At 47.7% G+C, this 17,603-nt stretch overlaps 1 protein-coding gene across 2 annotated transcripts in view; it reads right to left on the minus strand.

Moving 5' to 3' along the window:
* Slc44a5 (solute carrier family 44 member 5) overlaps nt 1-17,603 on the minus strand; it is a 242,757-nt gene that overhangs the window by 68,129 nt on the left and 157,025 nt on the right. The window lies entirely within an intron of this gene.

The raw sequence follows: 17,603 nt of genomic DNA on the forward strand, positions 1-17,603 counted from the left end.
CAAGAAGACCTGAGTTGAGTTCTCAGTACCCAGACCAAAATGAAACAAAACAAAATAAAAAAAAAACTGGGTGTGATGTCACATGCCTATAGCCCCAGCACTAAAAAAGAGAGGACAGCCCTGAGAGATCGATAGCCAGCCAATCTAGCTAAATTCAGGAGCTCCAGGTCTAGTGAGAGACTCTGTCTCAATAGCTAGGACAGAGAGCAATAGAGAAAGACACCCAGCAGCGCCCTCTGGCTTCCACAGGCTCTCTCTCTCTCACACACACACACACACACACACACACGTGCAAACATGAACACACTACAGAGAAAGAAAGTACGGAGGAGAATAAGTCATGGCTACACAATGACAGAAGCTTCCGGAAACCTACTTTGGTTTGAACAAAGCAAAAGAGCAGGTAACATTCCCTCTTCCAGAAGTGAAACTTCATGAGAGGAGAAAGATGAGTAGGTGAAAGGATGATTAAATTTGGTCTTATCTACCTTAAATTGTTTAATGTTATGATGTTTTATTTGATTGTTTAAAGGACTATAATCAAAAACTAAAGCAATGTTCAAGGACATCTGGTCTTTGTATATAACATTTCCTTCATTAAACTAATTTATTAGATTTATTAGCTTGATTATTTATGTGTGTGTGTGTGTGTGTGTGTGTGTGAGAGAGAGAGAGAGAGAGAGAGAGAGAGAGAGAGAGAGACTCTCTAGCATATTTTTTCTGAGAGGGAGGCAGGGTTTCTCACTGAAGCTGGAGTTCACCATTTCAGCTAGGCTGGCTGGGCCCTGGCCCTGGGGTCCACCTGTCTCCTGTCCCCCAGTACTGTGATTACTGGGGCACACCTAGATTTTTATGTGAGTGTTAAGAACTCAGGCCTGCACACTTGTACACATAGATTATTTTCAAGGAAAATAATCGCTAAGAAACCCTAAGATAATTTCTAATAATATTTCAATCGAAATTATTTTCAGTATGCTAAACACGGTGGACACGAACAAACTTCCTCACGGACAGCGCACAGAGGACCTGGAGGATCAAATGCTCCCATCAGCAGAGCCTCTTTCTAAGCGTCCTGGGCGACTCAGTCAGCTTTCATCTCCTGAAAGTGGCATGGCTGGCGTTTTACAAATCTGTTGAATTAGTGGGTAAGAGGAGCCCAAGAGGAACATAAATGAAAGAGATAACATCTGTATTTTAAAGGCTGGATGTCTCGTGTGACTAGAATGGTGGCTCTTTCAAGTCAGAATATTATACATTTCAAACGTATGATCTTAGAACAAGAGGCTGCGCTGTAATTCTTCGATCATTTCTGATACCACAGCGGCAACACTTAGCTGACTTATCCCTGAACGAGGAGAATGCTCAGCAGGGAGGGAGAGATGTGAGAGACCCAGGACCAAGTCTTGGACTTAGGAAAGACTTAAATTAGAACTAGGGGACAGACCTTACCCCAGCCTTCCCCACACACAACACACACAACAAAATTTTACTTTGGCAAGCATATTTCACTAGAAGCAAGATAATCTGGTTATTTTATCCAAGTACAGATCACTAAGTCGCGTGAAAATGTAGTTCTAAAGCATCACAGATAGATTTTAGATAGTGATATTCCCTGATTTTCAGGACAAACAAACCCCAGGTAGGGTAAAAAGATAGCTCTAATGCCAGGTTAGCCCATATTGTCCCCTGGCCTTCAGTGTTGAGTTCTAATGCCAGGTTAACCCGCATTATCCCTGGCCTTCAGTGTTGAGTTCTAATGCCAGGTTAACCTGCATTATCCCTGGCCTTCAGTGTTGAGTTCTAATGCCAGGTTAACCCGCATTGTCCCTGGCCTTCAGTGTTGAGTTCTAATGCCAGGTCGACCCACATTGTCCCTGGCCTTCAGTGTTGAGTTCTAATGCCAGGTTAACCTGCATTATGCCTGACCTTCAGTGTTGAGTTCTAATGCCAGGTTAACCCACATTATCCCTGGCCTTCAGTGTTGAGTTCTAATGCCAGGTTAACCCACATTGTCCCTGGCCTTCAGTGTTGAGTTCTAATGCCAGGTTAACCCACATTGTCCCTGGCCTTCAGTGTTGAGCTGTCACTCCTGGTTCACTCTTCAGTATCCTATTCTATGCTCCACTTTTAGCCCAGGGCACATGGCCAGGACCAGCCTTTGTGGCACCCTCTTGCAAGGTCTCCACAGCATTACTGGCACCTGTCAGATGTGGGGAGATGATCTCTGTGGTACCATGATGAGCAGAGCCTGTGCCCTGTACTTCAGCACCAACATTCAAAGTTAATCCAGCCTTCTCCATTGCAAACACGCAGCTCAATTTCAGACCAGCGGCACAGCCAATGCACACACCACCCCATGCCACGTCCTACAGTCTTTCTACATCTACAGATCTGCAGAACTCCAGAGGTGTGGGCTTCACCGTCAAAAGCACATCAAAGTATCAAATAAGAAAACCCACACACGCGTCTGGCATAGCTGACATTTAAAAGTGAAGTTGGTAAACGGTGCCCCAGGTTGGTTTTTATTTAGCTTCATTTCATATGATCCCGTACAGACTCCCTTGTGCTCTGAGGTATGTTAATATTTGCACAAAACAGAAATACAATCTTTCCTTTCCCCCCTGTTCCTGGTTTCTGGGCAAACACATTCTATGAATACATGAGTAGCAGATGGGAATTGGCCTTTGTCATAGACGCCAGATCACCTCAGATGGCAGAAAATCTTACAAACAGAATTCCAGGCTGATAGACATTTGCTGAATTGTGTGCAAAGCTTCTGCAGCTCAACTTTGTTTGCAGCATAAACACAAACAAAACCCTACTGCTCAGAAAATTAAAGTCCTTTAATTATAAATTTATTTTAACCATTGGTTCCTCTAAAAATGGTAAAGGAATCAGATCTGGGCCCTAGGATCTGCTCATTTATCTCTGGAACCATTTTCTGTGGATGTGGAAGCTACGGCGTCACTGCAGAGACAAGGGTGTGTCTAGTGAGGGGTTATCTAGGTCAGATTTCTGAAGTGTTTCTGTTAGGAAGCTGTCTTATATGGGAGGACCCAGCCCACTGTGGGCAGCAGTGCTCTTGCGTCTGGGTCAATGGATGGTGAGGAGAGAAAATAAGCTGAGCTCTAGACACACGTGCATTGACTCCCCACCTGCTCTTACCTGTGGGTTTAAGATTTATTTATTATTCGTGTGTGTGTTCATGTGCCTGCATGCATTTGTGTGCACTGTATGCATGCAGGTGCCTGCATAGGACATAAGAAGGCATAGGATACCCTGGAGCTGGAGTGACAGGCAGGTATGAGCCAGCACAATCCAGGTCCTCTCCTGGAGCAGCAACAACTATTCTTATACATGTACTCTAAAAGCATGGTATGAACAACTCAGGGAGTTTTCCCAATTTGAAGTTCAACATTTTCTTCCTTCATTCTTAACAGCTATGCCTGTCCTTAATTAATTTCTTAGTACATAGTCCCATTGCCCAGGCTGTATCAGGCTCAGTTTTATCAGGAATGATACTTCCACAAGAAACTTAATTCAAACCTCCCTCACTTGTGATTTAATCTTTAAGTTACTAACAATAACATCCTTTTTTTTTGGGGGGGGGGGGGTTGAGACAGGGTTTCTCTGTAGCTTTGGAGCCTGTCCTGGAACTAGCTCTCGTAGACCAGGCTGGTCTTGAATTCACGGAGATCCTTCTGCCTCTGCCTCCCGAGTGCTGGGATTAAAGGCGTGTGCCACCACTCAGCCTAACATCCGATATTTAGTATGGCTGTGAGTAATAAGTGAATAGATACTGTGCAGTGCGACCTTAACCTCATTTACTGCATCATGTAAGCCCCGCATGGTCTATGATTGCTTCATATAGGCTTAATTCTAATATGATTGCTACATGTAGGCTTAATTCTACATGACTGACAGAACACTCAGCAGCCTGGGAGACAATCTAAAAGCACTCAGCAAACAGAAAAAAAAAAGCAATTCATGGTGGTTTTGCTTGCTTTCGTATTTCTGAGGTAACACTCAGTTTATAACACATCATGGTTCATCCTTTCCTCTTTCTCCACCAAGGGCAGAAATACGAATTCCCTCTTATGACCAGCTTACTGTGCAGCAATGCACAAAACTTAGTGATGCACTGAAACCCACAGCATTAGACATACTAGAAATTATTACACCCTAAAAATAAAGAACTCACCATGTATACTCTAGAGACTGCAAGTCTGTTTCACCAGACATTAAATCTGTTTTTACAGTCCATTTGCTGTGAGTGCCCTTTCCTGTTCTCCCGCCCTCGGGTGGCATCTGTCAACCATTGGTGGTGAGGTGTGTTTCCTGGGAGAAGGAAAAGGTTGGATCCTGTTTTCTGATTCAACCTGCTGGGCTGGTCTTTTACTCGGAACTCCACTGAAAAGATGTGTGTCATTCTGTCAGTTTGGGGATGTTTTCAGATCTCCTGATTTCCCAGCCTTGCAGTGTTTGCTCCCTATGACCTCTTGGCTGTGTTTTGCCCCTTCAGAGTGAAGCACTCACCGTAGAGCTAGCTGGTTCATCTAGAAAGTTTATACTTCTTTTTTAATTTTAGTGATTTTTCTGGGTATAATAGTTTGGGTGGACAGACAGTATTTTAAAAGATGAACACAGCTTTCTAGTCTCTTTCGTTTATCTAAGGTCCTGTTAAGCAATCAGGTGTCCTTCTGATGGGCCTGCCTTTCCAAGTGACTTGTCTGTTTTCTCTTGCAACTATCAACACCCCTTCTTCTTTCTGAGCTTTTGAGGTTTTGTGCATAATACAGCGTAGAGTTTCTCTGCTGGTCCTATCTAGTTGGCGCTCTGTGGTCTCTTGTACCCCAGGCTTCTCTGTCTCTGGCTGTGGAATTTTTTCTTCTAGAATTTTAATAAAATATATTCTATGCCTTTGGTGTGATGTTCTTTTTCCGTGATCCTCATCTGAAAGTTAGGTCATCTCACAGTGCCTCAGAGCTCTCTCGTTGTTGGGACCATCTGGGGTCCTGGCCTCCAGCTGCTCTTCCCTGCTAGAGATCTTTGCTTTCCTTCTGATTTGAGTCACTGAAAGCTGTGTCAAAGTTGTTTACCAGCTCTGCTTCACGAGCACGTGTTGCCTTGCCTTGAGGATCAAAAGATAAGGTTTTCACCTGTTGACCCACCTAACTGTTGGGTACACAAGCCTCCATGGTGCTATTGAATAAAGGGTTTCTTACTAGTGACTAGAGGTCCGTCTCTCTGTCTCTGTATGTTTCAACCTCCAGCCCCTTGCCCGAAGCTCGCGCACATAGAGCACAGACAGGCAGTGTGCGCGGCATCTCCTGTTCTGTTTATGGCTTTTTATAGATTTATCATGACTTTTTCCGAGTAATGTGATTCTTCTACCCCATCTTCTAGCTCGATGCTCTGCCGGGCAGGCTTTCCAATGAGGTTTTTATTTAGGTAGCTGGGCTTTTCACTTCTGGTGTCATTTAAGTTTGACTTTCTTCACTAATTCAATCTCTCCATTGAATTCTATTCCCATATTTTGTGTTGAGATTTAACACTTCATTTCCCTCTTTGCCTTTGTCTTTTTGGAGTTCTTAGAACGTAATTTTAATCATTCTTTTGAGTTTCTTGTCTGGGAATTCTTTGAAGTTATTTCATTGGGGCTCATTATTATAGAATTAGTAATTTTTAGCGGAGATGCTATCTTGGATTTGTGTTGCTTCTGCACTGAGATATACTCCTTTGGAGCTGGCTGGTTGGATGGGAGTGTGGTCCTAGGGCTGAGGATCTGAGAAGTGCTTGTCAGCCAGTGTTAAGAACTAGGAGAACTGCATGGGCACGGCATTTGGGATCCAAGACCTTGCTGGTAGGCACCAGGAGCTGAACAGATGGGGGAGTGAGGCCAGCCAAGGGTCTGGGCTTGGGGAATCCTATCTTTCCGTGGCACAATAGGGCAGGCTGGTGAGGGCCTTGCCTAGAGATCCGAATCCAAGTGCCGGGTCACTGTGTCTAGACTTTGCTAATCTTTCCAGGCTCGTTTATGCTGCTCACAAATAGGAGTCTCAACTGAACAAACTGTAAAGTTCTTTGCTAATTGAATGGATAATTATTATGAATCTGTGTTTTGTACTTAATCATGCTAATTCCTTTAAATTCTATAGTTCAGTATAGCACGAAATCACAGCTATGGCCCCTTTCTTCTACTTCTCCTCCTTTAAGTTTGGCTAAAACGCTAACATTTATGTTGGCTCGTGACTGCAGCTTTGGTGTTCCTACAACCTCGGATAAGCTTGTGGGCTCCTGAGGCCATGCAGTCTGCTAGTATTTTCCAGCCTCCTGCAGCGCTTTCTCTTCCACCTGCTTCATCTTAGGCTAAGAGTGAATTTACCAGTGCTTTCTTCACCCACCTTCCCCATGGTGCAAAATGAGCAGAACCTTTTCATTTCCAACTCCGGCAGGGAAAATTTCCCGCCACCATGACACACAAGGACGTGCACTTAAAGACAATGTATTTATTTAGTGGGTAAGAATGCCTTTTGACTAGAAAAAGAATTAACAATCATCCACAGAGCTTTAAATAGCAAACATCTGTTTCCCCCAATGTGCTTCCAACACTGAACCCCCTGATTAGTTGCTTTCTGAGAACTGTTTCTGAAAGACATAATGAGGCAGTTTAAGGATGAGCTGTAAACGATCTTCAAAGTAAAGCGAAGAAAAATGTTCATGCTTTGGGTAAGGCTGGTTTAATTCAGATATGCTAGCTCCTATCACATGGCTGGGTCATAGCTCTTTCAGAAATTTGCAATGTAGCCATAGTTTAGCTAAATATTGCAAGACAAAAATGATAAGCAAGTGACACAGATACAGGAAGAGAAAGGGCATCAGTCTGGCGGGCAGCGCCATCCACGATGCTGTTGGAGGGCTTTTGCTTGAGCAAGCCAGGCATGGAAGCGTGGGAAGTAATTAAGTGAAGCACCTCTGGGTGGGACGAATTCAGACACACGTCAGAGGTGGGTGTGCAGGGGCTGCAAAGATGGCCCTGCAGTTAAAGCACTTGACAGTCAAGCATCAAGACCCAAATTCAGGTCTCCAGAACCCATGTAATGGCCCATGGGCGCGGCAGCTCACCTGCAGTTCTAGCCTCAGGAAGGATGAGGACCCTTGCACAAAGCGAGTTACTAGCAAACATATCTATACTGATGAGGTCTGGGTTTGATTGAGCGGCCCTGCCTCAATGAATAAGATGGAAGCGCAATGCGGATGACTCGAGACATCAGCCCAAGGCACCCTCTGTGCATGTGTGCATGCCCACAGACGTGTTCATATGTACACACACACACTCCAGCTGATCTTATTCCTCCTGAGTCTCAAGCTCTTCTGCACACCCTCACCAAGGAGTGACCTAGATGGCAAGACACACCAACACAGATTCAGCAGAGGCCTTGACTTCTGCAAGAGCAAACCATTTTTCTGAGTAGCCATCTTCCCATATGGGGCCGAAGGCATCCTGACTTGCTCTATGTTCCTCACAAAGCTCACTGTTGCTGCGGGTGTTCTACTGTCTCTTGCTCGTCAGGGCTAATCCCGTCCACAGGCACATTCACCCACACCACCAGGATGTGTCCTGAATTTTCGTGTCTCTCATCTCTGCTATCTCCTCCACCACCACTTCATCCAGGTCTCCTTGGCCTTCACTCAGGTGGCTCTGAAAGCCTCCATTCATCCCCACGCTCCCAATTGTGGTCTCTTGAAAGCGTCCTCTACTTAGCAGTCCGAATGGGTTTGCAAAACAGGCAGTAGACGAACTCATGCTTTCTCTAACACCTCAGTGGTTTTTCCAATGCACCCAGATATGGGCTTAGCACTTAGAACATCCTGCCACTGCCACACTCCCCAACCCATCTGCAGTTCTCAGCTCCATACAAAGTCTTTTCTGACATCAGCTAGAGCCCCACATTCCTCACACCCATGCAAGGCACCGCCACACTGCCTCATTTACTTCCTTCCTGTGCTTACATTAATGTAGACATTGTCTGCTCTGTTTTCTCTCTTCCACATCAATCAACTTTCATACATGAGCTGCTTCTGTGTTACTGGGCCTACAACACCTGACAGAACAGATCCAGGGAGGAAAGACCTGCTTTGGCTTCAGAGGGCCTCCATGTGTCATGGAGGGAGGGATGCTGTGTAGAGCAGCTCAGGTCATGGCAGTAGGGGGACTTGTGGTAAGGTCTCTCACATCACAGTGGACAAGAAAGTGGAGGAACTAAGTAGTAACTAGATACTGGGATGAAGCCTTTTCCTGCCCACTCCTAGTAACTAGTGTCTCCAATCATGCCCCACCTTCTAAAGGTCCTACAGCCACTAGCTGGTGAACAATATTTAAACCCTAATTACTCTACTATCGGCCATCATGCTGCTCTAACACGGAAGGACCCATACACAGAACAGATGCTTAATAAATATTTACTGAATGATAATCTTTGAAAACTAATTGTTAGAACCAAAGCTCCACAAGACCCCATAAAAAGGGGTCCCTTTTGTCACTGTGCCCCAACTTCTCTCATTGAACTGCAAACACTTTAGGTTGTCTGCCCTTCTAGCATGTGTCAATCCACACTTGTGTGACCACCACCAAATATCATTCTTGACCTAGATTTCACTCAAAGAGGATGAGGAGAAAGACACCAAACATGGAACATGGAGACAAAGATCAGCCCCAAGGGGCTGAAAATGACCACAGCCCACTCTCGCATTTCAGACTAAACTGTCACCATGCACCACTGAAGCGTGTTCAGACCAGAGGGCTTTACAGTCCTTACTGGATGCTGCCAGATCACTTCCCAAATCCCACGCCATTGTTAGAAGCCTTTGGTGTGAGCTGAGCTTTCAGACGCCTAAGTAGGGAATGAACACTGGGGAATCTCTGAGTATCTGAGTGACCACAATCCACAGTCAAGACTACGTTCTATGAGAACCTTTTAATAAAGTGTTGATGGCCGCGGCATGCTGTATTGTATTAGCCAAGTGTGCTGTAACAAGGAGGTCAGATTGCAGGTCCTGGTGCAAAAACTTCAGCTTATTTAGTTTATCTCGTTCTTTTCATGTCAAGATAAAAGTCATTAAAGTACTAAGACCATCTGTTTGATTTGAGCCCGGACACATGGAGGTCCAGCTGCTGCACTGACCCACTGTAATGAGTGCCATCCCAGGGTGAGGGTGGAGCTGATTTCAGCTCCACTTTGCTTCAGGAAAGAAAATCTCCTGGAAGAGGATTCCAATAAATAAAATCTGCACTTTCTGGGGACATGGGACCATGAACAGTAATTTTGAAAGGAAGGCGTACAAACAGTCAGTGATATATGCAATAAAATTGATTATTGCAATTCAGAACCACAACGAGATGTCCTTGCACATGCGTCAGATGGCTGTTATAAAAGGACAAAGGGTGGCAAGTGTTGAGGATGGTGTGTAGGACAAGGAGCCAGCGTCCTCTGTTGATAAAAATGTAGATTGATACAGACATTATGGAAGACTGAGTGGAAGTGGCTCTGGAATTAAAAACAGAATGAGCATGTTATTCACTCATCCCAATTCTGAGTATCCACCCACGTTTGAAATCAATCTGTGAAAAAAAATTCTGCCCTGCCATGTTGACTGTGGCAATATTTACAAACGCCACGTCACGCAATCTACGTGGTGGTTAGCAGATGAATGAACAGACAAATGGAACGTGATGTGCACACACTGGAATATTAACCAGCCTTGCCAAGAAGAAAATTCAACTCTTCGCTATAGCATGAGCAGATCAGAGGACATCACAAGTAATATGAGGCCAACACAAAAAGACAAATACCGCATCTTTGCATCTATACATGGAGTCTAAGCAATCAAACTAACAGAAGCAGAAAGCGAAGAGTGGGAACTGAGGCTAGGGGTTTTGGTGAAGATGGGGACAATGACCCAAGGGTGTACATTTCAAGCAGGAAGAATGAGTGAGTTTGTTTAGATCTATTGCAGACTGATGCCAATAACAAAATTGCTAAGAGTACATTTCAATTCTCATTACTACAAAAATGTTGAACACTTACACCAATGAACATGCTAGCTATCTTAATTTAGTTATTCTTCACTGTATTCATAATTCATAACGTCTCTTTATATCCTATAAATGAATGCAATTATAAATGTCAACTCATATTAATTTTAAAAAGAATCTTGGCATTTTTAAGAGCAGCCACAGAATAACCCCATTCTTTATGAACAGAATGCCCCCCAAGGAGTACTCTAACCAATAGTGTTATCTAGAGAAGTGAAAACCACCGCCCAAAACAATATACACAGCTAGCCCTCCTCACAACTACGGACTGAACAGACCTGTGTCCTCCAAGAGAGATTCCTACCTAACACAGGTTTTACAAGACAAAACAACACATATTTTCAGGAGGGCAAAAACCACTAACAACCAGTCTAGACTGCGCCCAAATCTACGGACTCCAAACAGCATGGCTGCAGGCCCAAATGTGGGAATAGGATGCTAGACCGGGGTCAGGAGGGCTGGGTCCTACACAGAGCTGTTAAACAACAAAGACTATGACTCTGGCCATGGTTTCCCCACAACTCGGGACAGTGGAAAACAGCCTTGTTTGTTAGACAGCAATGAACACTTATGGTCCCAGAACCCGTGAAGTTAAGCACGATGATTACTGCACGTCTGAGACTAGCTTGTCTGTAAGAATGATGCCACAAATTCTACGCCAGCCTGGGATACAGTGGGAGACATTGCCTCAAAAGAGGAAACCCTCCAATATTAATAGAAAGAACAAAATGACAGACAGCCTTTCCTTCTGAGTTAAACAGATCTCCATACATGATTGAACACCTGGGGACAACAGTCACCACAGACACTAAGCCAACAGGTGTAGCAAGTTGAACTTAAATAACCTTAGAAACCCTATCTGGTACGACGCTAAAGCATTCAACTTCCTATTGGGAGAGAAGGAGATGGCCAAGGTCCCTCTGCTCTGCCACCCAAACGCTGTCCAGGCTACATTGTCCCATGGACACAGGATCCAGATGGATTTCCTGCTGAGCACAGGCTTCAGAACCTGACGTTCTAGACATTCTGTAGTTCCCTGCTCTGACCTGCCCTTCTCAAGCGGTCTTGGGGTCATTAGTTTCTAGAGGTCAGCTCAGCCACGGGGTCTGCCAGTGTGAACCATGGTGTTGGCACTCCATTTTACACACCAGTCCCTTGTCAGCTCGTCAGTGGCAATTGCCATCCCTAAGCGGCAACATTACAGGGCACTGACACATTAGCCTCGGACCCTGTGTATGGGTACGTACGTGGCTTGGCTCAGCAGTAGGTTTATTAAAGAGTTAGAGAAGAGGGAGGAGGAAGGGATAGGTGAGAGAAGAAGGAGAGAAGTGGGGGAGAGAGGGGAGAGGGATGGAGAGAGAGGAGTATATATGTGGATATGGTCTGTCGCGATTGGAAGGATATTTAGACATCACACCGTGGCAGTGGGGAGGCATTGGTAAAATCTGAGTGAGGAAAAGTGATGTGGTCAAGACTTTCATTCACTCGTCCAGAGCAGATGGAAGAGAAGCAACCAGATCCGGGGCAGCCAGCTGAGGAAGCAGTGGTGATGAGAGGCATGTAATCACACTTACACAGATCCCAGAGGCACGTGCGGATGACCTCATGGGTGGTCTAGGAATATAGCTTAGATGTGATAACTTAAGTTGATATTCAGTGGGTTTTAATATTCTTTCGTAGGTCTTTCCGTCCTTAGAAAGTTTATTTTGTTAAAAGAAATACAGACTGTCTCACAGAGCTTCAAATATACATTTAGATTCCTTTCTACCTATCTGGTCGGCACGTAAACATGGCCAGGCTTTCCAGTGTCCAAGTGCAGGGTATCTCTGCCATTCCTACTGTCCCCAGCTTCCCCGCCTCCTCAGACACGGCTGCGCCAGCCCTTCCTCCACTCACAGCAAGTCACAGCCAGGCATGTTTTCGCCTGTGTGTTGATCAGAGCTCTCTTCTCCCAGAGGACCGCCGCCTTAGCCAAGTTCTAACAATTTCTTAGCTGGGTCATGGAAGTGGCTTTCTAAGGGGCTCATTGTCTTTCCTTGCCCTCCATCATTTCGAGTCCAGGATGACAGCTCATTCCATTGTTCAACAAATCGATGTTGTATGTCAGGGACGTTTCCAGGGAACAAAAACAGTCAAAGACCTCGTTCTTCACAGAGTGAAGGTCTAGACAACACAGTAACGATGTAATCAAGAAATAAAGTTTTCAGTGGTGGCAAGTACTATAAAGTGGGTACAGTTAGCATGTCAGAGAGGGGAGGGGAAGGGGGTTGCTATAAAGGGCTCTTGCGCAAATTGCTATTGCGTTCAAAGCCAGATGATGAAAAAAGACCCACGCTGTCTGGGAGCAAGGCATCTCAGCAGAGAAATAAAGAGGTGAAAACACCAAGGGGAGCAGAAACACGGGTGCAGAATGCATCTAACAGAAATTTTCCTTGTCACATGACCCCTGCCCTCCTAGGGGTCCTCACTGCAGCCCACACCTCCAGGTGAAAATCACGCTTCCACACTGCAGTCCAGATCCACCAGAGCATCCCGAACACAAACACCAACACACAAGTCTCAGGTCCTATGGCTTGTGATGGTTCATTTTAGCTGTCAACTTTGTTTGGATTTAGATCACTATGGGAACAAATCTCTGGGTATGTTTGTAAGGCATTATATACCTTAACTGTGATGAGAACACTCACCCACACATGGGCACTGCTATCATTGCTATAGCTGTGAACTATAAAGAAACTCAGATGAGCACAGGTGTTTACCACTCTGCTTCCTAATTGAAGGTCAGGCTCATGCCCCTCGTGATGTCCTTTCCAGAAGGGACTAGAAACTGATATAACCCTCCCTCCCTTGGTTTCTCTCATAGGGCTTTTAGTCTCAGCAACAACACACGTAAGGAAGGCATCTGTGTTGCGGTCAGCGGCAAGGTAACTGTGGTGGGAGCTCACACAGAGGACAGCCGTGAGAGCTCACGCACAGGACAGCCATGGGAGCTCACGCACAGGACAGCCATGGGAGCTCACGCACAGGACAGCCATGGGAGCTCACGCACAGGACAGCCATGGAAGCTCATGCACAGCACCACTGTGGGAGCTCAGGCAGAGGACTGCCGTGGGAGCTCATGCAGGGACTGCCGTGGGAGCTCATGCAGGGACAGCCGTGGGAGCTCACGCAGAGGACAGCCGTGGGAGCTCACGCAGAGGACAGCCATGGGAGCTCACGCAGAAGACAGCCGTGGGAGCTCACGCAGAGGACTGCCGTGGGAGCTCATGCAGGGACTGCCGTGGGAGCTCATCCAGGGACAGCCGTGGGAGCTCACGCAGAGGACAGCCGTGGGAGCTCACGCAGAGGACAGCCATGGGAGCTCACGCAGAAGACAGCCGTGGGAGCTCACGCAGGGACAGCCGTGGGAGCTCATCCAGGGACAGCCGTGGGAGCTCACGCAGAGGACAGCCATGGGAGCTCATCCAGGGACAGCCGTGGGAGCTCACGCAGAGGACCGCCGTGGGAGCTCACGCAGAAGACAGTGTGGGAGCTCACACAGAGGACAGCGTGGGAGCTCACGCAAAAGACAGCCGTGGGAGCTCATGCAGAGGACAGCCATGGGAGCTCACGCAGAAGACAGCCATGGGAGCTCATCCAGGGACAGCCATGGGAGCTCACGCAGAAGACAGCCATGGGAGCTCATCCAGGGACAGCCATGGGAGCTCACGCAGAAGACAGCCGTGGGAGCTCATGCAGAGGATTGCTGAGGCTCGAAACTGAAAACCTCATTGACAGTTAATCCTGTCAACAGGAACTGGAATCAGCTAAGAATCACCTTTGGAGGTATCTGTAGGGCTTTCACAGAAAGGTTGAGCTCAGGGTGGAAGCCCCTGTCTCTGAGGTGGTGGCACTTTCCAACAAGTGACCTGGGTAGAGAGGGGTTTAGGGAAGAGGCAGTACCTGCCTACTTTCACTCCTTGTCACGTGAGTGTGAGTGCATGCCGCCCCCTGCCTCTGTCACTGCTGCTGCCTCCGCCTGCCCTCAGACTCCAGACTCTTCTGCCTTCCAAGGTGGACAATTCTCACTTTTACATCTTCCTTTTCCTGTGCATGATGACTTTACCGAGGACTTGCTGAAAGGTAGGCTTTTATTTAACTATGCTTCAAATCAGAATGGTCTGTAGCCTCTTTCCAGACAGTTTCACAGTATTTAGGGTTGGTTTTATCAGGGACTTCGGCTTATGCAGGGATTAACTCTACCTTTTGGTATTTGAGTCCTTTTATAGGGACAAGAAGCACATCAATTATTACAATAAGATGCGAGCCTGAGCTATGCATAAACTAGGGGGCAGCTCTGGGAGGAGATTCATTGAGAAGTTCTACTAGTAACAGAACCAAGAATCCCTCAGAATTTGATAAGTGTCAGTGTGCTAATCTCCTGGTCCTGAGCTAGGTGAGTGTGTTCATCTCCTGGACCTCAGCTAGGTGAGTGTGTTCATCTCCTGGACCTCAGCTAGGTGAGTGTGTTCATCTCCTGGGCCTCAGCTAGGTGAGTGTGTTCATCTCCTGGACCTCAGCTAGGTGAGTGTGTTCATCTCCTGGACCTCAGCTAGGTGAGTGTGTTCATCTCCTGGGCCTCAGCTAGGTGAGTGTGTTCATCTCCTGGACCTCAGCTAGGTGAGTGTGTTCATCTCCTGGGCCTGAAGTGCTTTGTGGTGTCTAGAGCATTCCCAACCCCAGACTACAGTTATTTCCTCAGCGATTATTATGGGTATTTAGAGTTTACTGGAGTGTGTGTGTGTATGTGTGTGTGTGTGTGTGTGTGTAAACCTCCACATAATGTGTACCTCGTGTGAGTCAATTCTCTCCTCTCACCAACCCCTCTTCTCCTTTCCCAGCTCTCGGGATGGAGCTCACGGCATCGGGGTCCCTAGTCATATCTGATAACCACAGGGATCTTCCTAAGAAATGCACCATTGCACATTTTTGGCACTGTGAGAATACTGCTGGGATACTTCCTCAAACCCAGATGGTACACACTGCTACACGACACCCAGCGGCTGTGGCACGTATGGATGTGTGGCCCCACCTACTGCTCCTTAGCCACAGATTTATAGCTCCTGAGGGTGAATGCTGTGGAGTTCTGTGATCCGACACAACTCGCCGGGGCAAGCAAGCGATGCGTTAAAGATGAGGACATTGTGGCCTCTCTGGTGCCACCAGGTATGAACATTGCAGTGATGCGTTGCCGTTGAACACACAATCCATTACGCTCTTCTGTGCCTGCTGCCACACACTTTGTTCATGATTGACCAGCATGTCCTCATGGCAGCCACATGATGGAAGATCTCAATTTATCTCCGTAAAACCAACCAGGCCGACCCCAGCTGCCTTCTCTATGGCTAGGAGAGGCACACTTCAAATTCACATTTCTTCTGCCTAAATGTGACAGTTGGTGGACCGTGATTATTATTCCCATTGAAGCTCAGAGATATTTAGTGATCCCTTGGGGGCACTAGGCTACATTCAGTCTTGAGCAGTTGGTTACTCTAAAATGTGAAGCCCATGCTGATCAAGGCTATCTGCACTCTGGGCAACAGGGTGCACTCACCGATTTACCACTGAGAGAATGACACGAGGGAGGCTCCTCACTCATCCTAAGAAACTGCAAATGAGAAACCTGAACAAACGCCCTGACATTTTGCCTAATTGAATAAGCTGCTTAAAGCGGGGAGATTTGAGGGAAATCACAGGAAAGGCTGGCACACATCCCGATGACTGGCAAGTGTAAACCAGTGTGCTGACTGTTCTTTCACGCCATGGGTTATTATGACATGTGACTGCCAAAAATCAAAGTCAGAGCCAGGCAGAAACAGATACAGCAGTACACCCTGCCCTATAGCTGTCCCCAGCAGTACACCCTGCCCTAGAGCTGTCCCCAGCAGTACACCCTGCCCTAGAGCTGTCCCCAGCAGTACACCCTGCCCTAGAGCTGTCCCCAGCAGTACACCCTGCCCTAGAGCTGTCCCCAGCAGTACACCCTGCCCTAGAGCTGTCCCCAGCAGTACACCCTGTCCTATAGCTCTCCCCAGCAGTACACCCTGTCCTATAGCTGTCCCCAGCAGTACACCCTGCCCTAGAGCTGTCCCCAGCAGCACACCCTGCCCTAGAGCTGTCCCCAGAAGCACAGCCTGCCCTAGAGCTGTCCCCAGCAGCACAGCCTGCCCTAGAGCTGTCCCCTGTAGCATATCCTATATTATAGCTGTCCCCAGCAGCACAGCCTGTCCTATAGCTGTCCCCAGCAGCACACCCTGTCCTATGCTGTCCCCAGCAGTATACCCTGTCCTATAGCTGTCCCCAGCAGCACACCCTGCCCTATAGCTGTCCCCAGCAGCACACCCTGTCCTATGCTGTCCCCAGCAGTATACCCTGTCCTATAGCTGTCCCCAGCAGCACACCCTGCCCTATAGCTGTCCCCAGCAGCACACCCTGTCCTATAGCTGTCCCCAGCAGTACACCCTCCCCTATAGCTGTCCCCAGCAGTACACCCTCCCCTATAGCTGTCCCCAGCAGCACACCCTGTCCTATGCTTTCCCCAGCAGCACACCCTGTCCTATAGCTGTCCCCAGCAGTATACCCTGTCCTATAGCTGTCCCCAGCAGTATACTCTGTCCTATGCTGTCCCCAGCAGTACACCCTGTCCTATAGCTGTCCCCAGCAGCACACCCTGTCCTATGCTGTCCCCAGCAGCACACCCTGTCCTATGCTGTCCCCAGCAGCACACCCTGTCCTATAGCTGTCCCCAGCAGTATACCCTGTCCTATAGCTGTCCCCAGCAGTATACCCTCCCCTATAGCTGTCCCCAGCAGTACACCCTCCCCTATAGCTGTCCCCAGCAGCACACCCTCCCCTATAGCTGTCCCCAGCAGCACACCCTGTCCTATGCTGTCCCCAGCAGTACACCCTGTCCTATGCTGTCCCCAGCAGTATACCCTGTCCTATAGCTGTCCCCAGCAGCACACCCTGTCCTATGCTGTCCCCAGCAGCACACCCTCCCCTATAGCTGTCCCCAGCAGCACACCCTCCCCTATAGCTGTCCCCAGCAGTACACCCTCCCCTATAGCTGTCCCCAGCAGTACACCCTGCCCTAGAGCTGTCCCCAGCAGCACACCCTGTCCTATAGCTGTCCCCAGCAGCACACCCTGTCCTATGCTGTCCCCAGCAGCACACCCTGTCCCATAGCTGTCCCCAGCAGCACACCCTGTCCTATAGCTGTCCCCAGCAGCACACCCTGTCCTATGCTGTCCCCAGCAGTACATCCTGTCCTATGCTGTCCCCAGCAGTACACCCTGTCCTATAGCTGTCCCCAGCGGCACACCCTGTCCTATAGCTCTCCCCAGCAGTACACCCTGTCCTATGCTGTCCCCAGCAGTACACCCTGTCCTATAGCTGTCCCCAGCAGAACACGCTGTCCTATAGCTGTCCCCTGTAGCATATCCTATATTATAGCTGTCCCCATCAGTCC

The sequence above is a fragment of the Microtus oregoni genome, unplaced genomic scaffold, assembly GCF_018167655.1.
Source record: "Microtus oregoni isolate MIOR12 unplaced genomic scaffold, Mior012 000000F_ref0000247, whole genome shotgun sequence".
Taxonomy (NCBI): domain Eukaryota; kingdom Metazoa; phylum Chordata; class Mammalia; order Rodentia; family Cricetidae; genus Microtus; species Microtus oregoni.